Source organism: Nematostella vectensis, chromosome 8, assembly GCF_932526225.1.
Source record: "Nematostella vectensis chromosome 8, jaNemVect1.1, whole genome shotgun sequence".
Taxonomy (NCBI): Eukaryota; Metazoa; Cnidaria; class Anthozoa; order Actiniaria; family Edwardsiidae; genus Nematostella; species Nematostella vectensis.
In genome coordinates this window covers 8,370,349-8,391,770 of record NC_064041.1, presented here as the reverse complement: position 1 = coordinate 8,391,770, position 21,422 = coordinate 8,370,349, and the positions used below count along the sequence as shown (strand labels likewise).

At 40.5% G+C, this 21,422-nt stretch overlaps 33 non-coding genes across 33 annotated transcripts; all 33 read right to left on the bottom strand.

Annotated features, from left to right (window-relative positions):
• Nucleotides 1–724: 724 nt before the first annotated feature.
• On the bottom strand, nt 725–795 carry Trnag-gcc. Its single transcript has one exon. It is a non-coding gene; the product is annotated as a tRNA-Gly (tRNA).
• Nucleotides 796–993: 198 nt separating this feature from the next.
• Nucleotides 994–1,066, bottom strand: Trnaa-agc. The gene has a single exon. It is a non-coding gene; the product is annotated as a tRNA-Ala (tRNA).
• A 492-nt stretch (nt 1,067–1,558) lies between these two features.
• On the bottom strand, nt 1,559–1,629 carry Trnag-gcc. Its single transcript has one exon. It is a non-coding gene; the product is annotated as a tRNA-Gly (tRNA).
• A 198-nt stretch (nt 1,630–1,827) lies between these two features.
• Nucleotides 1,828–1,900, bottom strand: Trnaa-agc. The gene has a single exon. It is a non-coding gene; the product is annotated as a tRNA-Ala (tRNA).
• Nucleotides 1,901–2,391: 491 nt separating this feature from the next.
• Nucleotides 2,392–2,462, bottom strand: Trnag-gcc. The gene has a single exon. It is a non-coding gene; the product is annotated as a tRNA-Gly (tRNA).
• Nucleotides 2,463–2,660: 198 nt separating this feature from the next.
• Trnaa-agc lies at nt 2,661–2,733 on the bottom strand. Its single transcript has one exon. It is a non-coding gene; the product is annotated as a tRNA-Ala (tRNA).
• Nucleotides 2,734–3,899: 1,166 nt separating this feature from the next.
• On the bottom strand, nt 3,900–3,970 carry Trnag-gcc. Its single transcript has one exon. It is a non-coding gene; the product is annotated as a tRNA-Gly (tRNA).
• Nucleotides 3,971–4,168: 198 nt separating this feature from the next.
• Trnaa-agc lies at nt 4,169–4,241 on the bottom strand. Its single transcript has one exon. It is a non-coding gene; the product is annotated as a tRNA-Ala (tRNA).
• Nucleotides 4,242–5,137: 896 nt separating this feature from the next.
• Trnag-gcc lies at nt 5,138–5,208 on the bottom strand. The gene has a single exon. It is a non-coding gene; the product is annotated as a tRNA-Gly (tRNA).
• Nucleotides 5,209–5,406: 198 nt separating this feature from the next.
• On the bottom strand, nt 5,407–5,479 carry Trnaa-agc. The gene has a single exon. It is a non-coding gene; the product is annotated as a tRNA-Ala (tRNA).
• A 493-nt stretch (nt 5,480–5,972) lies between these two features.
• On the bottom strand, nt 5,973–6,043 carry Trnag-gcc. Its single transcript has one exon. It is a non-coding gene; the product is annotated as a tRNA-Gly (tRNA).
• Nucleotides 6,044–6,241: 198 nt separating this feature from the next.
• Trnaa-agc lies at nt 6,242–6,314 on the bottom strand. Its single transcript has one exon. It is a non-coding gene; the product is annotated as a tRNA-Ala (tRNA).
• An 896-nt stretch (nt 6,315–7,210) lies between these two features.
• Trnag-gcc lies at nt 7,211–7,281 on the bottom strand. The gene has a single exon. It is a non-coding gene; the product is annotated as a tRNA-Gly (tRNA).
• Nucleotides 7,282–7,479: 198 nt separating this feature from the next.
• Nucleotides 7,480–7,552, bottom strand: Trnaa-agc. The gene has a single exon. It is a non-coding gene; the product is annotated as a tRNA-Ala (tRNA).
• A 493-nt stretch (nt 7,553–8,045) lies between these two features.
• On the bottom strand, nt 8,046–8,116 carry Trnag-gcc. Its single transcript has one exon. It is a non-coding gene; the product is annotated as a tRNA-Gly (tRNA).
• Nucleotides 8,117–8,314: 198 nt separating this feature from the next.
• Nucleotides 8,315–8,387, bottom strand: Trnaa-agc. Its single transcript has one exon. It is a non-coding gene; the product is annotated as a tRNA-Ala (tRNA).
• Nucleotides 8,388–9,282: 895 nt separating this feature from the next.
• Trnag-gcc lies at nt 9,283–9,353 on the bottom strand. The gene has a single exon. It is a non-coding gene; the product is annotated as a tRNA-Gly (tRNA).
• A 764-nt stretch (nt 9,354–10,117) lies between these two features.
• Trnag-gcc lies at nt 10,118–10,188 on the bottom strand. The gene has a single exon. It is a non-coding gene; the product is annotated as a tRNA-Gly (tRNA).
• A 197-nt stretch (nt 10,189–10,385) lies between these two features.
• Nucleotides 10,386–10,458, bottom strand: Trnaa-agc. The gene has a single exon. It is a non-coding gene; the product is annotated as a tRNA-Ala (tRNA).
• Nucleotides 10,459–11,782: 1,324 nt separating this feature from the next.
• Trnag-gcc lies at nt 11,783–11,853 on the bottom strand. The gene has a single exon. It is a non-coding gene; the product is annotated as a tRNA-Gly (tRNA).
• Nucleotides 11,854–12,051: 198 nt separating this feature from the next.
• Nucleotides 12,052–12,124, bottom strand: Trnaa-agc. Its single transcript has one exon. It is a non-coding gene; the product is annotated as a tRNA-Ala (tRNA).
• Nucleotides 12,125–12,617: 493 nt separating this feature from the next.
• Nucleotides 12,618–12,688, bottom strand: Trnag-gcc. Its single transcript has one exon. It is a non-coding gene; the product is annotated as a tRNA-Gly (tRNA).
• A 764-nt stretch (nt 12,689–13,452) lies between these two features.
• On the bottom strand, nt 13,453–13,523 carry Trnag-gcc. Its single transcript has one exon. It is a non-coding gene; the product is annotated as a tRNA-Gly (tRNA).
• Nucleotides 13,524–14,286: 763 nt separating this feature from the next.
• Nucleotides 14,287–14,357, bottom strand: Trnag-gcc. The gene has a single exon. It is a non-coding gene; the product is annotated as a tRNA-Gly (tRNA).
• A 685-nt stretch (nt 14,358–15,042) lies between these two features.
• On the bottom strand, nt 15,043–15,113 carry Trnag-gcc. Its single transcript has one exon. It is a non-coding gene; the product is annotated as a tRNA-Gly (tRNA).
• A 198-nt stretch (nt 15,114–15,311) lies between these two features.
• Trnaa-agc lies at nt 15,312–15,384 on the bottom strand. The gene has a single exon. It is a non-coding gene; the product is annotated as a tRNA-Ala (tRNA).
• An 895-nt stretch (nt 15,385–16,279) lies between these two features.
• Nucleotides 16,280–16,350, bottom strand: Trnag-gcc. The gene has a single exon. It is a non-coding gene; the product is annotated as a tRNA-Gly (tRNA).
• A 198-nt stretch (nt 16,351–16,548) lies between these two features.
• Nucleotides 16,549–16,621, bottom strand: Trnaa-agc. Its single transcript has one exon. It is a non-coding gene; the product is annotated as a tRNA-Ala (tRNA).
• A 493-nt stretch (nt 16,622–17,114) lies between these two features.
• On the bottom strand, nt 17,115–17,185 carry Trnag-gcc. Its single transcript has one exon. It is a non-coding gene; the product is annotated as a tRNA-Gly (tRNA).
• Nucleotides 17,186–17,948: 763 nt separating this feature from the next.
• Trnag-gcc lies at nt 17,949–18,019 on the bottom strand. The gene has a single exon. It is a non-coding gene; the product is annotated as a tRNA-Gly (tRNA).
• A 764-nt stretch (nt 18,020–18,783) lies between these two features.
• Nucleotides 18,784–18,854, bottom strand: Trnag-gcc. Its single transcript has one exon. It is a non-coding gene; the product is annotated as a tRNA-Gly (tRNA).
• A 761-nt stretch (nt 18,855–19,615) lies between these two features.
• Nucleotides 19,616–19,686, bottom strand: Trnag-gcc. Its single transcript has one exon. It is a non-coding gene; the product is annotated as a tRNA-Gly (tRNA).
• Nucleotides 19,687–21,121: 1,435 nt separating this feature from the next.
• Nucleotides 21,122–21,192, bottom strand: Trnag-gcc. Its single transcript has one exon. It is a non-coding gene; the product is annotated as a tRNA-Gly (tRNA).
• Between the last annotated feature and the right edge of the window lie 230 nt (nt 21,193–21,422).

Genomic DNA, 21,422 nt, shown 5'->3' with positions numbered 1-21,422 from the left:
AAACACAATCTTTTTTGGCTCGAATACAATTGCTAATGTTTGTAAATCTTCTTGATATCAGCGCCAAAAAAATGACGCACCTCTAGCAGAGCAAGGTTTCGATCCTTGGACCTCTGGGTTATGGGCCCAGCACGCTTCCACTGCGCCACTCTGCTAACCATTGAAGCCTTTGGAAGGAAAATCGGGCCTCCCGCGTGGCAGGCGAAAATTCTACCACTGAACCAGCAGTGCCTTCCTGTTTAGCAGCAGAATATTTCCAGATACAGTACAAAATAAATTCGTGTCGATTTGATTGATAAGACCTGTCTTCTGAGGTGGTTGAAAATCAAATTCTAAAACACTTTTTATTATTCCAATAGGCATTATTTGCACTCTAACTTAGTCGAAATTGCCTAAAAAATGGATTTCTCTTTACAAAGCGAAAAAATCTGGAGAATCCGGTGTTGTTTCTCTTCTCGATATCAGCGCCAAAAAATTGACGCACCTCTAGCAGAGCAAGGTTTCGATCCTCGGACCTCTGGGTTATGGGCCCAGCACGCTTCCACTGCGCCACTCTGCTGACCACAGAAGCATTGGGGAGGAAATTCAGTTTTGTTTCTTGTGTTAAAGCTATGCTTTTAATCTACAGTTTACCGATTTAAGTACACAACACAGGAGTTTAATAGAAAATATAGGTACTGACATTTGCATTTGATGTTTTTCCAGCCAAAAACAAAATAAACATTGCACTGGCCGGGAATCGAACACGGGTCTCCCGCGTGGCAGGCGAGAATTCTACCACTGAACCACCAGTGCCTTCCTGTTTAGCAGCAGAATATTTCCAGATACAGTACAAAATAAATTCGTGTCGATTTGATTGATAAGACCTGTCTTCTGAGGTGGTTGACAATCAAATTCTAAAACGCTTTTTATTATTCCAATAGGCATTATTTGCACTCTAACTTAGTCGAAATTGCCTAAAAAATGGATTTCTCTTTACCAAGCGAAAAAATCTGGAGAATCCGGGTATCGATCCCGGTACCTCCCGCATGCTAAGCGGGCGCTCTACCATTTGAGCTAATCCCCCAGTAATCAGAACTAAACCACATGAAGCTGCATACGGCTGATTCTGAACTGTTTTCCAGGATATTTAAATACAAACGCAAAATCATAAAGACACATTGAAAACAATCAAACAAAGTTTTTAGCTTGCAAGAGAGTCTCTATAATTTTGCGCGAGTAGTTTTGAAATTTTGTACAAACACAATCTTCATTGGCTCGAATACAATTGCTAATGTTTTGTTTCTCTTCTTGATATCAGCGCCAAAAAAATGACGCACCTCTAGCAGAGCAAGGTTTCGATCATCGGACCTCTGGGTTATGGGCCCAGCACGTTTCCACTGCGCCACTCTGCTGACCACAGAAGCATTGGGGAGGAAATTCGGTTTTGTTTCTTGTGTTAAAGCTATGCTTTTAATTTACAGTTTACCGATTTAAGTACACAACACAGGAGTTTAATAGAAAATATAGGTACTGACATTTGCATTTGATGTTTTCCAGCCAAAAACAAAATAAACATTGCACTGGCCGGGAATCGAACCCGGGTCTCCCGCGTGGCAGGCGAGAATTCTACCACTGAACCACCAGTGCCTTCCTGTTTAGCAGCAGAATATTTCCAGATACAGTACAAAATAAATTCGTGTCGATTTGATTGATAAGACCTGTCTTCTGAGGTGGTTGAAAATCAAATTCTAAAACACTTTTTATTATTCCAATAGGCATTATTTGCAGTCTAACTTAGTCGAAATTGCCTAAAAAATGGATTTCTCTTTAGCAAGCGAAAAAATCTGGAGAATCCGGGTATCGATCCCGGTACCTCCCGCATGCTAAGCGGGCGCTCTACCATTTGAGCTAATCCCCCAGTAATCAGAACTAAACCACATGAAGCTGCATATGGCTGATTCTGAACTGTTTTCCAGGATATTTAAATACAAACGCAAAATCATAAAGACACATTGAAAACAATCAAACAAAGTTTTTAGCTTGCAAGAGAGTCTCTATAATTTTGCGCGAGTAGTTTTGAAATTTTGTACAAACACAATCTTTATTGGCTCGAATACAATTGCTAATGTTTTGCTTTTCTTCTTGATATCAGCGCAAAAAAAATGACGCACTCTAGCAGAGCAAGGTTTCGATCCTCGGACCTCTGGGTTATGGGCCCAGCACGCTTCCACTGCGCCACTCTGCTGACCACAGAAGCATTGGGGAGGAAATTCGGTTTTGTTTCTTGTGTTAAAGCTATGCTTTTAATCTACAGTTTACCGATTTAAGTACACAACACAGGAGTTTAATAGAAAATATAGGTACTGACATTTGCATTTGATGTTTTCCAGCCAAAAACAAAATAAATATTGCACTGGCCGGGAATTGAACCCGGGCCTCCAGCGTGGCAGGCGAGAATTCTACCACTGAACCACCAGAGCCTTCCTGTTTAGCAGCAGAATATTTCCAGATACAGTAAAAAATAAATTCGTGTCGATTTGATTGATAAGACCTGTCTTCTGAGGTGGTTGAAAATCAAATTCTAAAACGGTTTTTATTATTCCAATAGGCGGTATTTACAGTCTAACTTAGTCGAAATTGCCTAAAAAATGGATTTCTCTTTACCAAGCGAAAAACTCTGGAGAATCCGGGTATCGATCCCGGTACCTCCCGCATGCTAAGCGGGCGCTCTACCATTTGAGCTAATCCCCCAGTAATCAGAACTAAACCACATGAAGCTGCATATGGCTGATTCTGAACTGTTTTCCAGGATATTTAAATACAAACGCAAAATCATAAAGACACATTGAAAACAATCAAACAAAGTTTTTAGCTTGCAAGAGAGTCTCTATAATTTTGCGCGAGTAGTTTTGAAATTTTGTACAAAGACAATCTTTTTTGGCTCGAATACAATTGCTAATGTTTGTAAATCTTCTTGATATCAGCGCCAAAAAAATGACGCACCTCTAGCAGAGCAAGGTTTCGATCCTTGGACCTCTGGGTTATGGGCCCAGCACGCTTCCACTGCGCCACTCTGCTAACCATTGAAGCCTTTGGAAGGAAAATCGGGCCTCCCGCGTGGCAGGCGAAAATTCTACCACTGAACCAGCAGTGCCTTCCTGTTTAGCAGCAGAATATTTCCAGATACAGTACAAAATAAATTCGTGTCGATTTGATTGATAAGACCTGTCTTCTGAGGTGGTTGAAAATCAAATTCTAAAACGCTTTTTATTATTCCAATAGGCATTATTTGCACTCTAACTTAGTCGAAATTGCCTAAAAAATGGATTTCTCTTTACCAAGCGAAAAAATCTGGAGAATCCGGGTATCGATCCCGGTACCTCCCGCATGCTAAGCGGGCGCTCTACCATTTGCGCTAATCCCCCAATAATCAGAACTAAACCACATGAAGCTGCATATGGCTGATTCTGAACTGTTTTCCAGGATATTTAAATACAAACGCAAAATCATAAAGACACATTGAAAACAATCAAACAAAGTTTTTAGCTTGCAAGAGAGTCTCTATAATTTTGCGCGAGTAGTTTTGAAATTTTGTACAAACACAATCTTTATTGGCTCGAATACAATTGCTAATGTTTTGCTTTTCTTCTTGATATCAGCGCAAAAAAAATGACGCACCTCTAGCAGAGCAAGGTTTCGATCCTCGGACCTCTGGGTTATGGGCCCAGCACGCTTCCACTGCGCCACTCTGCTGACCACAGAAGCATTGGGGAGGAAATTCGGTTTTGTTTCTTGTGTTAAAGCTATGCTTTTAATCTACAGTTTACCGATTTAAGTACACAACACAGGAGTTTAATAGAAAATATAGGTACTGACATTTGCATTTGATGTTTTCCAGCCAAAAACAAAATAAATATTGCACTGGCCGGGAATTGAACCCGGGCCTCCAGCGTGGCAGGCGAGAATTCTACCACTGAACCACCAGAGCCTTCCTGTTTAGCAGCAGAATATTTCCAGATACAGTAAAAAATAAATTCGTGTCGATTTGATTGATAAGACCTGTCTTCTGAGGTGGTTGAAAATCAAATTCTAAAACGGTTTTTATTATTCCAATAGGCGGTATTTACAGTCTAACTTAGTCGAAATTGCCTAAAAAATGGATTTCTCTTTACCAAGCGAAAAACTCTGGAGAATCCGGGTATCGATCCCGGTACCTCCCGCATGCTAAGCGGGCGCTCTACCATTTGAGCTAATCCCCCAGTAATCAGAACTAAACCACATGAAGCTGCATATGGCTGATTCTGAACTGTTTTCCAGGATATTTAAATACAAACGCAAAATCATAAAGACACATTGAAAACAATCAAACAAAGTTTTTAGCTTGCAAGAGAGTCTCTATAATTTTGCGCGAGTAGTTTTGAAATTTTGTACAAAGACAATCTTTTTTGGCTCGAATACAATTGCTAATGTTTGTAAATCTTCTTGATATCAGCGCCAAAAAAATGACGCACCTCTAGCAGAGCAAGGTTTCGATCCTTGGACCTCTGGGTTATGGGCCCAGCACGCTTCCACTGCGCCACTCTGCTAACCATTGAAGCCTTTGGAAGGAAAATCGGGCCTCCCGCGTGGCAGGCGAAAATTCTACCACTGAACCAGCAGTGCCTTCCTGTTTAGCAGCAGAATATTTCCAGATACAGTACAAAATAAATTCGTGTCGATTTGATTGATAAGACCTGTCTTCTGAGGTGGTTGAAAATCAAATTCTAAAACACTTTTTATTATTCCAATAGGCATTATTTGCACTCTAACTTAGTCGAAATTGCCTAAAAAATGGATTTCTCTTTACAAAGCGAAAAAATCTGGAGAATCCGGTGTTGTTTCTCTTCTTGATATCAGCGCCAAAAAATTGACGCACCTCTAGCAGAGCAAGGTTTCGATCCTCGGACCTCTGGGTTATGGGCCCAGCACGCTTCCACTGCGCCACTCTGCTGACCACAGAAGCATTGGGGAGGAAATTCAGTTTTGTTTCTTGTGTTAAAGCTATGCTTTTAATCTACAGTTTACCGATTTAAGTACACAACACAGGAGTTTAATAGAAAATATAGGTACTGACATTTGCATTTGATGTTTTTCCAGCCAAAAACAAAATAAACATTGCACTGGCCGGGAATCGAACACGGGTCTCCCGCGTGGCAGGCGAGAATTCTACCACTGAACCACCAGTGCCTTCCTGTTTAGCAGCAGTATATTTCCAGATACAGTACAAAATAAATTCGTGTCGATTTGATTGATAAGACCTGTCTTCTGAGGTGGTTGACAATCAAATTCTAAAACGCTTTTTATTATTCCAATAGGCATTATTTGCACTCTAACTTAGTCGAAATTGCCTAAAAAATGGATTTCTCTTTACCAAGCGAAAAAATCTGGAGAATCCGGGTATCGATCCCGGTACCTCCCGCATGCTAAGCGGGCGCTCTACCATTTGAGCTAATCCCCCAGTAATCAGAACTAAACCACATGAAGCTGCATACGGCTGATTCTGAACTGTTTTCCAGGATATTTAAATACAAACGCAAAATCATAAAGACAAATTGAAAACAATCAAACAAAGTTTTTAGCTTGCAAGAGAGTCTCTATAATTTTGCGCGAGTAGTTTTGAAATTTTGTACAAACACAATCTTCATTGGCTCGAATACAATTGCTAATGTTTTGTTTCTCTTCTTGATATCAGCGCCAAAAAAATGACGCACCTCTAGCAGAGCAAGGTTTCGATCCTCGGACCTCTGGGTTATGGGCCCAGCACGCTTCCACTGCGCCTCTCTGCTGACCACAGAAGCATTGGGGAGGAAATTCGGTTTTGTTTCTTGTGTTAAAGCTATGCTTTTAATTTACAGTTTACCGATTTAAGTACACAACACAGGAGTTTAATAGAAAATATAGGTACTGACATTTGCATTTGATGTTTTTCCAGCCAAAAACAAAATAAACATTGCACTGGCCGGGAACCGAACCCGGGCCTCCCGCGTGGCAGGCGAGATTTCTACCACTGAACCACCAGTGCCTTCCTGTTTAGCAGCACAATATTTCCAGATACAGTACAAAATAAATTCGTGTCGATTTGATTGATAAGACCTGTCTTCTGAGGTGGTTGACAATCAAATTCTAAAACGCTTTTTATTATTCCAATAGGCATTATTTGCACTCTAACTTAGTCGAAATTGCCTAAAAAATGGATTTCTCTTTACCAAGCGAAAAAATCTGGAGAATCCGGGTATCGATCCCGGTACCTCCCGCATGCTAAGCGGGCGCTCTACCATTTGAGCTAATCCCCCAGTACTCAGAACTAAACCACATGAAGCTGCATATGGCTGATTCTGAACTGTTTTCCATTATATTTAAATACAAACGCAAAATCATAAAGACACATTGAAAACAATCAAACAAAGTTTTTAGCTTGCAAGAGAGTCTCTATAATTTTGCGCGAGTAGTTTTGAAATTTTGTACAAACACAATCTTTTTTGGCTCGAATACAATTGCTAATGTTTGTAAATCTTCTTGATATCAGCGCCAAAAAAATGACGCACCTCTAGCAGAGCAAGGTTTCGATCCTTGGACCTCTGGGTTATGGGCCCAGCACGCTTCCACTGCGCCACTCTGCTAACCATTGAAGCCTTTGGAAGGAAAATCGGGCCTCCCGCGTGGCAGGCGAAAATTCTACCACTGAACCAGCAGTGCCTTCCTGTTTAGCAGCAGAATATTTCCAGATACAGTACAAAATAAATTCGTGTCGATTTGATTGATAAGACCTGTCTTCTGAGGTGGTTGAAAATCAAATTCTAAAACACTTTTTATTATTCCAATAGGCATTATTTGCACTCTAACTTAGTCGAAATTGCCTAAAAAATGGATTTCTCTTTACAAAGCGAAAAAATCTGGAGAATCCGGTGTTGTTTCTCTTCTCGATATCAGCGCCAAAAAATTGACGCACCTCTAGCAGAGCAAGGTTTCGATCCTCGGACCTCTGGGTTATGGGCCCAGCACGCTTCCACTGCGCCACTCTGCTGACCACAGAAGCATTGGGGAGGAAATTCAGTTTTGTTTCTTGTGTTAAAGCTATGCTTTTAATCTACAGTTTACCGATTTAAGTACACAACACAGGAGTTTAATAGAAAATATAGGTACTGACATTTGCATTTGATGTTTTTCCAGCCAAAAACAAAATAAACATTGCACTGGCCGGGAATCGAACACGGGTCTCCCGCGTGGCAGGCGAGAATTCTACCACTGAACCACCAGTGCCTTCCTGTTTAGCAGCAGAATATTTCCAGATACAGTACAAAATAAATTCGTGTCGATTTGATTGATAAGACCTGTCTTCTGAGGTGGTTGACAATCAAATTCTAAAACGCTTTTTATTATTCCAATAGGCATTATTTGCACTCTAACTTAGTCGAAATTGCCTAAAAAATGGATTTCTCTTTACCAAGCGAAAAAATCTGGAGAATCCGGGTATCGATCCCGGTACCTCCCGCATGCTAAGCGGGCGCTCTACCATTTGAGCTAATCCCCCAGTAATCAGAACTAAACCACATGAAGCTGCATACGGCTGATTCTGAACTGTTTTCCAGGATATTTAAATACAAACGCAAAATCATAAAGACAAATTGAAAACAATCAAACAAAGTTTTTAGCTTGCAAGAGAGTCTCTATAATTTTGCGCGAGTAGTTTTGAAATTTTGTACAAACACAATCTTCATTGGCTCGAATACAATTGCTAATGTTTTGTTTCTCTTCTTGATATCAGCGCCAAAAAAATGACGCACCTCTAGCAGAGCAAGGTTTCGATCCTCGGACCTCTGGGTTATGGGCCCAGCACGCTTCCACTGCGCCTCTCTGCTGACCACAGAAGCATTGGGGAGGAAATTCGGTTTTGTTTCTTGTGTTAAAGCTATGCTTTTAATTTACAGTTTACCGATTTAAGTACACAACACAGGAGTTTAATAGAAAATATAGGTACTGACATTTGCATTTGATGTTTTTCCAGCCAAAAACAAAATAAACATTGCACTGGCCGGGAACCGAACCCGGGCCTCCCGCGTGGCAGGCGAGATTTCTACCACGGAACCACCAGTGCCTTCCTGTTTAGCAGCACAATATTTCCAGATACAGTACAAAATAAATTCGTGTCGATTTGATTGATAAGACCTGTCTTCTGAGGTGGTTGACAATCAAATTCTAAAACGCTTTTTATTATTCCAATAGGCATTATTTGCACTCTAACTTAGTCGAAATTGCCTAAAAAATGGATTTCTCTTTACCAAGCGAAAAAATCTGGAGAATCCGGGTATCGATCCCGGTACCTCCCGCATGCTAAGCGGGCGCTCTACCATTTGAGCTAATCCCCCAGTACTCAGAACTAAACCACATGAAGCTGCATATGGCTGATTCTGAACTGTTTTCCATTATATTTAAATACAAACGCAAAATCATAAAGACACATTGAAAACAATCAAACAAAGTTTTTAGCTTGCAAGAGAGTCTCTATAATTTTGCGCGAGTAGTTTTGAAATTTTGTACAAACACAATCTTTTTTGGCTCGAATACAATTGCTAATGTTTGTAAATCTTCTTGATATCAGCGCCAAAAAAATGACGCACCTCTAGCAGAGCAAGGTTTCGATCCTTGGACCTCTGGGTTATGGGCCCAGCACGCTTCCACTGCGCCACTCTGCTAACCATTGAAGCCTTTGGAAGGAAAATCGTGCCTCCCGCGTGGCAGGCGAAAATTCTACCACTGAACCAGCAGTGCCTTCCTGTTTAGCAGCAGAATATTTCCAGATACAGTACAAAATAAATTCGTGTCGATTTGATTGATAAGACCTGTCTTCTGAGGTGGTTGAAAATCAAATTCTAAAACACTTTTTATTATTCCAATAGGCATTATTTGCACTCTAACTTAGTCGAAATTGCCTAAAAAATGGATTTCTCTTTACAAAGCGAAAAAATCTGGAGAATCCGGTGTTGTTTCTCTTCTTGATATCAGCGCCAAAAAAATGACGCACCTCTAGCAGAGCAAGATTTCGATCATCGGACCTCTGGGTTATGGGCCAAGCACGCTTCCACTGCGCCACTCTGCTGACCACAGAAGGATTGAGGAGGAAAATCGGTTTTGTTTCTTGTGTTTAAGCTATGCTTTTAATCTACAGTTTACCGATTTAAGTACACAACACAGGAGTTTAATAGAAAATATAGGTACTGACATTTGCATTTGATGTTTTCCAGCCAAAAACAAAATAAACATTGCACTGGCCGGGAATCGAACCCGGGCCTCCCGCGTGGCAGGCGAGAATTCTACCACTGAACCACCAGTGCCTTCCTGTTTAGCAGCAGAATATTTCCAGATACAGTACAAAATAAATTTGTGTCGATTTGATTGATAAGACCTGTCTTCTGAGGTGGTTGAAAATCAAATTCTAAAACACTTTTTATTATTCCAATAGGCATTATTTGCACTCTAACTTAGTCGAAATTGCCTAAAAAATGGATTTCTCTTTACCAAGCGAAAAAATCTGGAGAATCCGGGTATCGATCCCGGTACCTCCCGCATGCTAAGCGGGCGCTCTACCATTTGAGCTAATCCCACAGTAATCAGAACTAAACCACATGAAGCTGCATATGGCTGATTCTGAACTGTTTTCCAGGATATTTAAATACAAACGCAAAATCATAAAAACACATTGAAAACAATCAAACAAAGTTTTTAGCTTGCAAGAGAGTCTCTATAATTTTGCGCGAGTAGTTTTGAAATTTTGTACAAACACAATCTTTATTGGCTCGAATACAATTGCTAATGTTTTGCTTTTCTTCTTGATATCAGCGCCAAAAAAATGACGCACCTCTAGCAGAGCAAGGTTTCGATCCTCGGACCTCTGGGTTATGGGCCCAGCACGCTTCCACTGCGCCACTCTGCTGACCACAGAAGCATTGGGGAGGAAATTCGGTTTTGTTTCTTGTGTTAAAGCTATGCTTTTAATTTACAGTTTACCGATTAAAGTACACAACACAGGAGTTTAATAGAAAATATAGGTACTGACATTTGCATTTGATGTTTTTCCAGCCAAAAACAAAATAAACATTGCACTGGCCGGGAATCGAACCCGGGTCTCCCGCGTGGCAGGCGAGAATTCTACCACTGAACCACCAGTGCCTTCCTGTTTAGCAGCAGAATATTTCCAGATACAGTACAAAATAAATTCGTGTCGATTTGATTGATAAGACCTGTCTTCTGAGGTGGTTGAAAATCAAATTCTAAACACTTTTTATTATTCCAATAGGCATTATTTGCACTCTAACTTAGTCGAAATTGCCTAAAAAATGGATTTCTCTTTACCAAGCGAAAAAATCTGGAGAATCCGGGTATCGATCCCGGTACCTCCCGCATGCTAAGCGGGCGCTCTACCATTTGAGCTAATCCCCCAGTAATCAGAACTAAACCACATGAAGCTGCATATGGCTGATTCTGAACTGTTTTCCAGGATATTTAAAAACAAACGCAAAATCATAAAGACACATTGAAAACAATCAAACAAAGTTTTTAGCTTGCAAGAGAGTCTCTATAATTTTGCGCGAGTAGTTTTGAAATTTTGTACAAACACAATCTTTATTGGCTCGAATACAATTGCTAATGTTTTGCTTTTCTTCTTGATATCAGCGCCAAAAAAATGACGCACCTCTAGCAGAGCAAGGTTTCGATCATCGGACCTCTGGGTTATGGGCCCAGCACGCTTCCACTGCGCCACTCTGCTGACCACAGAAGCATTGGGGAGGAAATTCGGTTTTGTTTCTTGTGTTAAAGCTATGCTTTTAATCTACAGTTTACCGATTTAAGTACACAACACAGGAGTTTAATAGAAAATATAGGTACTGACATTTGCATTTGATGTTTTCCAGCCAAAAACAAAATAAACATTGCAATGGCCGGAACCGAACCCGGGCCTCCCGCGTGGCAGGCGAGAATTCTACCATTGAACCACCACTGCCTTCCTGTTTAGCAGCAGAATATTTCCAGATACAGTAAAAAATAAATTCGTGTCGATTTGATTGATAAGACATGTCTTCTGAGGTGGTTTAAAATCAAATTCTAAAACGCTTTTTATTATTCCAATAGGCATTATTTGCAGTCTAACTTAGTCGAAATTGCCTAAAAAATGGATTTCTCTTTAGCAAGCGAAAAAATCTGGAGAATCCGGGTATCGATTCCGGTACCTCCCGCATGCTAAGCGGGCGCTCTACCATTTGAGCTAATCCCCCAGTAATCAGAACTAAACCACATGAAGCTGCATATGGCTGATTCTGAACTGTTTTCCAGGATATTTAAATACAAACGCAAAATCATAAAGACACATTGAAAACAATCAAACAAAGTTTTTAGCTTGCAAGAGAGTCTCTATAATTTTGCGCGAGTAGTTTTGAAATTTTGTACAAACACAATCTTTTTTGGCTCGAATACAATTGCTAATGTTTGTTTATCTTCTTGATATCAGCGCCAAAAAAATGGCGCACCTCTAGCAGAGCAAGGTTTCGATCCTCGGACCTCTGGGTTATGGGCCCAGCACGCTTCCACTGCGCCACTCTGCTGACCACAGAAGCATTGGGGAGGAAATTCGGTTTTGTTTCTTGTGTTAAAGCTATGCTTTTAATCTACAGTTTACCGATTTAAGTACACAACACAGGAGTTTAATAGAAAATATAGGTACTGACATTTGCATTTGATGTTTTCCAGCCAAAAACAAAATAAATATTGCACTGGCCGGGAATCGAACCCGGGCCTCCAGCGTGGCAGGCGAGAATTCTACCACTGAACCACCAGAGCCTTCCTGTTTAGCAGCAGAATATTTCCAGATACAGTAAAAAATAAATTCGTGTCGATTTGATTGATAAGACCTGTCTTCTGAGGTGGTTGAAAATCAAATTCTAAAACGCTTTTTATCATTCCAAAAGGCATTATTTGCACTCTAACTTAGTCGAAATTGCCTAAAAAATGGATTTCTCTTTACCAAGCGAAAAAATCTGGAGAATCCGGGTATCGATCCCGGTACCTCCCGCATGCTAAGCGGGCGCTCTACCATTTGAGCTAATCCCCCAGTAATCAGAACTAAACCACATGAAGCTGCATACGGCTGATTCTGAACTGTTTTCCAGGATATTTAAATGCAAACGCAAAATCATAAAGACACATTGAAAACAATCAAACAAAGTTTTTAGCTTGCAAGAGAGTCTCTATAATTTTGCGCGAATAGTTTTGAAATTTTGTACAAACACAATCTTTATTGGCTCGGATACAATTGCTAATGTTTTGCTTTTCTTCTTGATATCAGCGCCAAAAAAATGACGCTCCTCTAGCAGAGCAATTTTTCGATCCTCGGACCTCTGGGTTATGGGCCCAGCACGCTTCCACTGCGCCACTCTGCTGACCACAGAAGCATTGGGGAGGAAATTCGGTTTTGTTTCTTGTGTTAAAGCTATGCTTTTAATCTACAGTTTACCGATTTAAGTACACAACACAGGAGTTTAATAGAAAATATAGGTACTGACATTTGCATTTGATGTTTTTCCAGCCAAAAACAAAATAAACATTGCACTGGCCGGGAATCGAACCCGGGTCTCCCGCGTGGCAGGCGAGAAATCTACCACTGAACCACCAGTGCCTTCCTGTTGAGCAGCAGAATGTTTCCAGATACAGTACAAAATAAATTCGTGTCGATTTGATTGATAAGACCTGTCTTCTGAGGTGGTTGAAAATCAAATTCTAAAACACTTTTTATTATTCCAATAGGCATTATTTGCACTCTAACTTAGTCGAAATTGCCTAAAAAATGGATTTCTCTTTACCAAGCGAAAAAATCTGGAGAATCCGGGTATCGATCCCGGTACCTCCCGCATGCTAAGCGGGCGCTCTACCATTTGAGCTAATCCCTCAGTAATCAGAACTAAACCACATGAAGCTGCATATGGCTGATTCTGAACTCTTTTCCAGGATATTTAAATACAAACGCAAAATCATAAAGACACATTGAAAACAATCAAACAAAGTTTTTAGCTTGCTATAGAGTCTCTAAAAGTTTGCGCGAGTAGTTTTGAAATTTTGTACAAACACAATCTTTATTGGCTCGAATACAATTGCTAATGTTTTGTTTCTCTTCTTGATATCAGCCCCAAAAAAATGACGCACCTCTAGCAGAGCAAGGTTTCGATCCTCGGACCTCTGGGTTATGGGCCCAGCACGCTTCCACTGCGCCACTCTGCTGACCACAGAAGCATTGGGGAGGAAATTCGGTTTTGTTTCTTGTGTTAAAGCTATGCTTTTAATTTACAGTTTACCGATTTAAGTACACAACACAGGAGTTTAATAGAAAATATAGGTACTGACATTTGCATTTGATGTTTTTCCAGCCAAAAACAAAATAAACATTGCACTGGCCGGGAATCGAACCCGGGTCTCCCGCGTGGCAGGCGAGAAATCTACCACTGAACCACCACTGCCTTCCTGTTTAGCAGCAGAATATTTCCAGATACAGTACAAAATAAATTCGTGTCGATTTGATTGATAAGACCTGTCTTCTGAGGTGGTTGAAAATCAAATTCTAAAACACTTTTTATTATTCCAATAGGCATTATTTGCACTCTAACTTAGTCGAAATTGCCTAAAAAATGGATTTCTCTTTACCAAGCGAAAAAATCTGGAGAATCCGGGTATCGATCCCGGTACCTCCCGCATGCTAAGCGGGCGCTCTACCATTTGAGCTAATCCCTCAGTAATCAGAACTAAACCACATGAAGCTGCATATGGCTGATTCTGAACTGTTTTCCAGGATATTTAAATACAAATGCAAAATCATAAAGACACATTGAAAACAATCAAACAAAGTTTTTAGCTTGCAAGAGAGTCTCTATAATTTTGCGCGAGTAGTTTTGAAATTTTGTACAAACACAATCTTTATTGGCTCGAATACAATTGCTAATGTTTTGCTTTTCTTCTTGATATCAGCGACAAAAAACTGACGCACCTCTAGCAGAGCAAGGTTTCGATCCTCGGACCTCTGGGTTATGGGCCCAGCACGCTTCCACTGCGCCACTCTGCTGACCACAGAAGGATTGAGGAGGAAATTCGGTTTTGTTTCTTGTGTTTAAGCTATGCTTTTAATCTACAGTTTACCGATTTAAGTACACAACACAGGAGTTTAATAGAAAATATAGGTACTGACATTTGCATTTGATGTTTTCCAGCCAAAAACAAAATAAACATTGCACTGGCCGGGAATCGAACCCGGGCCTCCCGCGTGGCAGGCGAGAATTCTACCACTGAACCACCAGTGTCTTCCTGTTTAGCAGCAGAATATCTCCAGATACATTAAAAAATAAATTCGTGTCGATTTGATTGATGAGACCTCTGGGTTATGTGCCCAGCACGCTTCCACTGCGCCACTCTGCTAACCATTGAAGCCTTTGGAAGGAAAATCGGGCCTCCCGCGTGGCAGGCGAAAATTCTACCACTGAACCAGCAGTGCCTTCCTGTTTAGCAGCAGAATATTTCCAGATACAGTACAAAATAAATTCGTGTCGATTTGATTGATAAGACCTGTCTTCTGAGGTGGTTGAAAATCAAATTCTAAAACACTTTTTATTATTCCAATAGGCATTATTTGCACTCTAACTTAGTCGAAATTGCCTAAAAAATGGATTTCACTTTACAAAGCGAAAAAAATCTGGAGAATCCGGTGTTGTTTCTCTTCTTGATATCAGCGCCAAAAAAATGACGCACCTCTAGCAGAGCAAGGTTTCGATCCTCGGACCTCTGGGTTATGGGCCCAGCACGCTTCCACTGCGCCTCTCTGCTGACCACAGAAGCATTGGGGAGGAAATTCGGTTTTGTTTCTTGTGTTAAAGCAATGCTTTTAATTTACAGTTTACCGATTTAAGTACACAACACAGGAGTTTAATAGAAAATATAGGTACTGACATTTGCATTTGATGTTTTTCCAGCCAAAAACAAAATAAACATTGCACTGGCCGGGAACCGAACCCGGGCCTCCCGCGTGGCAGGCGAGATTTCTACCACTGAACAACCAGTGCCTTCCTGTTTACCAGCACAATATTTCCAGATACAGTACAAAATAAATTCGTGTCGATTTGATTGATAAGACCTGTCTTCTGAGGTGGTTGACAATCAAATTCTAAAACGCTTTTTATTATTCCAATAGGCATTATTTGCACTCTAACTTAGTCGAAATTGCCTAAAAAATGGATTTCTCTTTACCAAGCGAAAAAATCTGGAGAATCCGGGTATCGATCCCGGTACCTCCCGCATGCTAAGCGGGCGCTCTACCATTTGAGCTAATCCCCCAGTAATCAGAACTAAACCACATGAAGCTGCATATGGCTGATTCTGAACTGTTTTCCATTATATTTAAATACAAACGCAAAATCATAAAGACACATTGAAAACAATCAAACAAAGTTTTTAGCTTGCAAGAGAGTCTCTATAATTTTGCGCGAGTAGTTTTGAAATTTTGTACAAACACAATCTTTTTTGGCTCGAATACAATTGCTAATGTTTGTAAATCTTCTTGATATCAGCGCCAAAAAAATGACGCACCTCTAGCAGAGCAAGGTTTCGATCCTTGGACCTCTGGGTTATGGGCCCAGCACGCTTCCACTGCGCCACTCTGCTAACCATTGAAGCCTTTGGAAGGAAAATCGGGCCTCCCGCGTGGCAGGCGAAAATTCTACCACTGAACCAGCAGTGCCTTCCTGTTTAACAGCAGAATATTTCCAGATACAGTACAAAATAAATTCGTGTCGATTTGATTGATAAGACCTGTCTTCTGAGGTGGTTGAAAATCAAATTCTAAAACACCTTTTATTATTCCAATAGGCATTATTTGCACTCTAACTTAGTCGAAATTGTCTAAAAAATGGATTTCTCTTTACAAAGCGAAAAAATCTGGAGAATCAGGTGTTGTTTCTCTTCTTGATATCAGCGCCAAAAAAATGACGCACCTCTAGCAGAGCAAGATTTCGATCATCGGACCTCTGGGTTATGGGCCCAGCACGCTTCCACTGCGCCACTCTGCTGACCACAGAAGGATTGAGGAGGAAAATCGGTTTTGTTTCTTGTGTTTAAGCTATGCTTTTAATCTACAGTTTACCGATTTAAGTACACAACACAGGAGTTTAATAGAAAATATAGGTACTGACATTTGCATTTGATGTTTTCCAGCCAAAAACAAAATAAACATTGCACTGGCCGGGAATCGAACCCGGGCCTCCCACGTGGCAGGCGAGAATTCTACCACTGAACCACCAGTGCCTTCCTGTTTAGCAGCAGAATATTTCCAGATACAGTACAAAATAAATTCGTGTCAATTTGATTGATAAGACCTGTCTTCTGAGGTGGTTGAAAATCAAATTCTAAAACACTTTTTATTATTCCAATAGGCATTATTTGCACTCTAACTTAGTCGAAATTGCCTAAAAAATGGATTTCTCTTTACCAAGCGAAAAAATCTGGAGAATCCGGGTATCGATCCCGGTACCTCCCGCATGCTAAGCGGGCGCTCTACCATTTGAGCTAATCCCCCAGTAATCAGAACTAAACCACATGAAGCTGCATATGGCTGATTCTGAACTGTTTTTCAGGATACTTAAATACAAACGCAAAATCATAAAGACACATTGAAAACAATCAAACAAAGTTTTTAGCTTGCAAGAGAGTCTCTATAATTTTGCGCGAGTAGTTTTGAAATTTTGTACAAACACAATCTTTTTTGGCTCGAATACAATTGCTAATGTTTTGCTTTTCTTCTTGATATCAGCGCCAAAAAAATGACGCACCTCTAGCATAGCAAGGTTTCGATCCTCGGACCTCTGGGTTATGGGCCCAGCACGCTTCCACTGCGCCACTCTGCTGACCACAGAAGCATTGGGGAGGAAATTCGGTTTTGTTTCTTGTGTTAAAGCTATGCTTTTAATTTACAGTTTACCGATTTAAGTACACAACAGAGGAGTTTAATAGAAAATATAGGTACTGACATTTGCATTTGATGTTTTTCCAGCCAAAAACAAAATAAACATTGCACTGGCCGGGAATCGAACCCGGGTCTCCCGCGTGGCAGGCGAGAATTCTACCACTGAACCACCAGTGCCTTCCTGTTTAGCAGCAGAATATTTCCAGATACAGTACAAAATAAATTCGTGTCGATTTGATTGATAAGACCTGTCTTCTGAGGTGGTTGAAAATCAAATTCTAAAACACTTTTTATTATTCCAATAGGCATTATTTGCACTCTAACTTAGTCGAAATTGCCTAAAAAATGGATTTCTCTTTACCAAGCGAAAAAATCTGGAGAATCCGGGTATTGATCCCGGTACCTCCTGCATGCTAAGCGGGCGCTCTACCATTTGAGCTAATCCCCCAGTAATCAGAACTAAACCACATGAAGCTGCATATGGCTGATTCTGAACTGTTTTCCAGGATATTTAAAAACAAACGCAAAATCATAAAGACACATTGAAATCAATCAAACAAAGTTTTTAGCTTGCAAGAGAGTCTCTATAATTTTGCGCGAGTAGTTTTGAAATTTTGTACAAACACAATCTTTATTGGCTCGAATACAATTGCTAATGTTTTGCTTTTCTTCTTGATATCAGCGCCAAAAAAATGACGCACCTCTAGCAGAGCAAGGTTTCGATCATCGGACCTCTGGGTTATGGGCCCAGCACGCTTCCACTGCGCCACTCTGCTGACCACAGAAGCATTGGGGAGGAAATTCGGTTTTGTTTCTTGTGTTAAAGCAATGCTTTTAATCTACAGTTTACCGATTTAAGTACACAACACAGGAGTTTAATAGAAAATATAGGTACTGACATTTGCATTTGATGTTTTCCAGCCAAAAACAAAATAAACATTGCACTGGCCGGGAATCGAACCCGGGCCTCCCGCGTGGCAGGCGAGAATTCTACCACTGAACCACCACTGCCTTCCTGTTTAGCAGCAGAATATTTCCAGATACAGTAAAAAATAAATTCGTGTCGATTTGATTGATAAGACATGTCTTCTGAGGTGGTTTAAAATCAAATTCTAAAACGCTTTTTATTATTCCAATAGGCATTATTTGCAGTCTAACTTAGTCGAAATTGCCTAAAAAATGGATTTCTCTTTAGCAAGCGAAAAAATCTGGAGAATCCGGGTATCGATTCCGGCACCTCCCGCATGCTAAGCGGGCGCTCTACCATTTGAGCTAATCCCCCAGTAATCAGAACTAAACCACATGAAGCTGCATATGGCTGATTCTGAACTGTTTTCCAGGATATTTAAATACAAACGCAAAATCATAAAGACACATTGAAAACAATCAAACAAAGTTTTTAGCTTGCAAGAGAGTCTCTATAATTTTGCGCGAGTAGTTTTGAAATTTTGTACAAACACAATCTTTGTTGGCTCGAATACAATTGCTAATGTTTTGTTTCTCTTCTTGATATCAGCGCCAAAAAAATGACGCACCTCTAGCAGAGCAAGGTTTCGATCCTCGGACCTCTGGGTTATGGGCCCAGCACGCTTCCACTGCGCCTCTCTGCTGACCACAGAAGCATTGGGGAGGAAATTCGGTTTTTTTTCTTGTGTTAAAGCTATGCTTTTAATTTACAGTTTACCGATTTAAGTACACAACACAGGAGTTTAATAGAAAATATAGGTACTGACATTTGCATTTGATGTTTTTCCAGCCAAAAACAAAATAAACATTGCACTGACCGGGAACCGAACCCGGGCCTCCCGCGTGGCAGGCGAGAATTCTACCACTGAACCACCAGTGCCTTCCTGTTTAGCAGCAGATTATTTCCAGATACAGTACAAAATAAATTCGTGTCGATTTGATTGATAAGACCTGTCTTCTGAGGTGGTTGACAATCAAATTCTAAAACGCTTTTTATTATTCCAATAGGCATTATTTGCACTCTAACTTAGTCGAAATTGCCTAAAAAATGGATTTCTCTTTACCAAGCGAAAAAATCTGGAGAATCCGGGTATCGACCCCGGTACCTCCCGCATGCTAAGCGGACGCTCTTCAATTTGAGCTAATCCCCCAGTAATCAGAACTTAACCACATGAAGCTGCATATGGCTGATTCTGAACTGTTTTCCAGGATATTTGAATACAAACGCAAAATCATAAAGACACATTGAAAACAATCAAACAAAGTTTTTTGCTTGCTAGAGAGTCTCTAAAATTTTGCGCGAGTAGTTTTGAAATTTTGTACAAACACAATCTTTATTGGCTCGAATACAATTGCTAATGTTTGTTTATCTTCTTGATATCAGCGCCAAAAAAATGACGCACCTCTAGCAGAGCAAGGTTTCGATCCTCGGACCTCTGGGTTATGGGCCCAGCACGCTTCCACTGCGCCACTCTGCTGACCACAGAAGCATTGGGAGGAAATTCGGTTTTGTTTCTTGTGTTAAAGCTATGCTTTTAATCTACAGTTTACCGATTTAAGTACACAACACAGGAGTTTAATAGAAAATATAGGTACTGACATTTGCATTTGATGTTTTCCAGCCAAAAACAAAATAAACATTGCACTGGCCGGGAATCGAACCCGGGTCTCCCGCGTGGCAGGCGAGAATTCTACCACTGAACCACCAGTGCCTTCCTGTTTAGCAGCAGAATATTTCCAGATACAGTACAAAATAAATTCGTGTCGATTTGATTGATAAGACCTGTCTTCTGAGGTGGTTGAAAATCAAATTCTAAAACACTTTTTATTATTCCAATAGGCATTATTTGCAGTCTAACTTAGTCGAAATTGCCTAAAAAATGGATTTCTCTTTAGCAAGGGAAAAAATCTGGAGAATCCGGGTATCGATCCCGGTACCTCCCGCATGCTAAGTGGGCGCTCTACCATTTGAGCTAATCCCCCAGTAATCAGAACTAAACCACATGAAGCTGCATATGGCTGATTCTGAACTGTTTTGCAGGATATTTAAATACAAACGCAAAATCATAAAGACACATTGAAAACAATCAAACAAAGTTTTTAGCTTGCAAGAGAGTCTCTATAATTTTGCGCGAGTAGTTTTGAAATTTTGTACAAACACAATCTTTTTTGGCTCGAATACAATTGCTAATGTTTGTAAATCTTCTTGATATCAGCGCCAAAAAAATGACGCACCTCTAGCAGAGCAAGGTTTCGATCCTCGGACCTCTGAGTTATGGGCCCAGCACGCTTCCACTGCGCCACTCTGCTAACCATTGAAGCCTTTGGAAGGAAAATAGGGCCTTCCGCGTGGCAGGCGAGAATTCTACCACTGAACCACCAGTGCCTTCCTGTTTAGCAGCAGAATATTTCCAGATACAGTACAAAATAAATTCGTGTCGATTTGATTGATAAGACCTGTCTTCTGAGGTGGTTGAAAATCAAATTCTAAAACACTTTTTATTATTCCAATAGGCATTATTTGCACTCTAACTTAGTCGAAATTGCCTAAAAAATGGATTTCTCTTTACCAAGCGAAAAAATCTGGAGAATCCGGGTATCGATCCCGGTACCTCCCATATGCTAAGCGGGCGCTCTACCATTTGAGCTAATCCCCCAGTAATCAGAACTAAACCACATGAAGCTGCATATGGCTGATTCTGAACTGTTTTTCAGGATATTTAAATACAAACGCAAAATCATAAAGACACATTGAAAACAATCAAACAAAGTTTTTAGCTTGCTAGAGAGTCTCTAAAATTTTGCGCAAGTAGTTTTGAAATTTTGTACAAACACAATCTTTATTGGCTCGAATACAATTGCTAATGTTTGTTTATCTTCTTGATATCAGCGCCAAAAAAATGACGCACCTCTAGCAGAGCAAGGTTTCGATCCTCGGACCTCTGGGTTATGGGCCCAGCACGCTTCCACTGCGCCACTCTGCTGACCACAGAAGCATTGGGAGGAAATTCGGTTTTGTTTCTTGTGTTAAAGCTATGCTTTTAATCTACAGTTTACCGATTTAAGTACACAACACAGGAGTTTAATAGAAAATATAGGTACTGACATTTGCATTTGATGTTTTCCAGCCAAAAACAAAATAAACATTGCACTGGCCGGGAATCGAACCCGGGTCTCCCGCGTGGCAGGCGAGAATTCTACCACTGAACCACCAGTGCCTTCCTGTTTAGCAGCAGAATATTTCCAGATACAGTACAAAATAAATTCGTGTCGATTTGATTGATAAGACCTGTCTTCTGAGGTGGTTGAAAATCAAATTCTAAAACACTTTTTATTATTCCAATAGGCATTATTTGCAGTCTAACTTAGTCGAAATTGCCTAAAAAATGGATTTCTCTTTAGCAAGGGAAAAAATCTGGAGAATCCGGGTATCGATCCCGGTACCTCC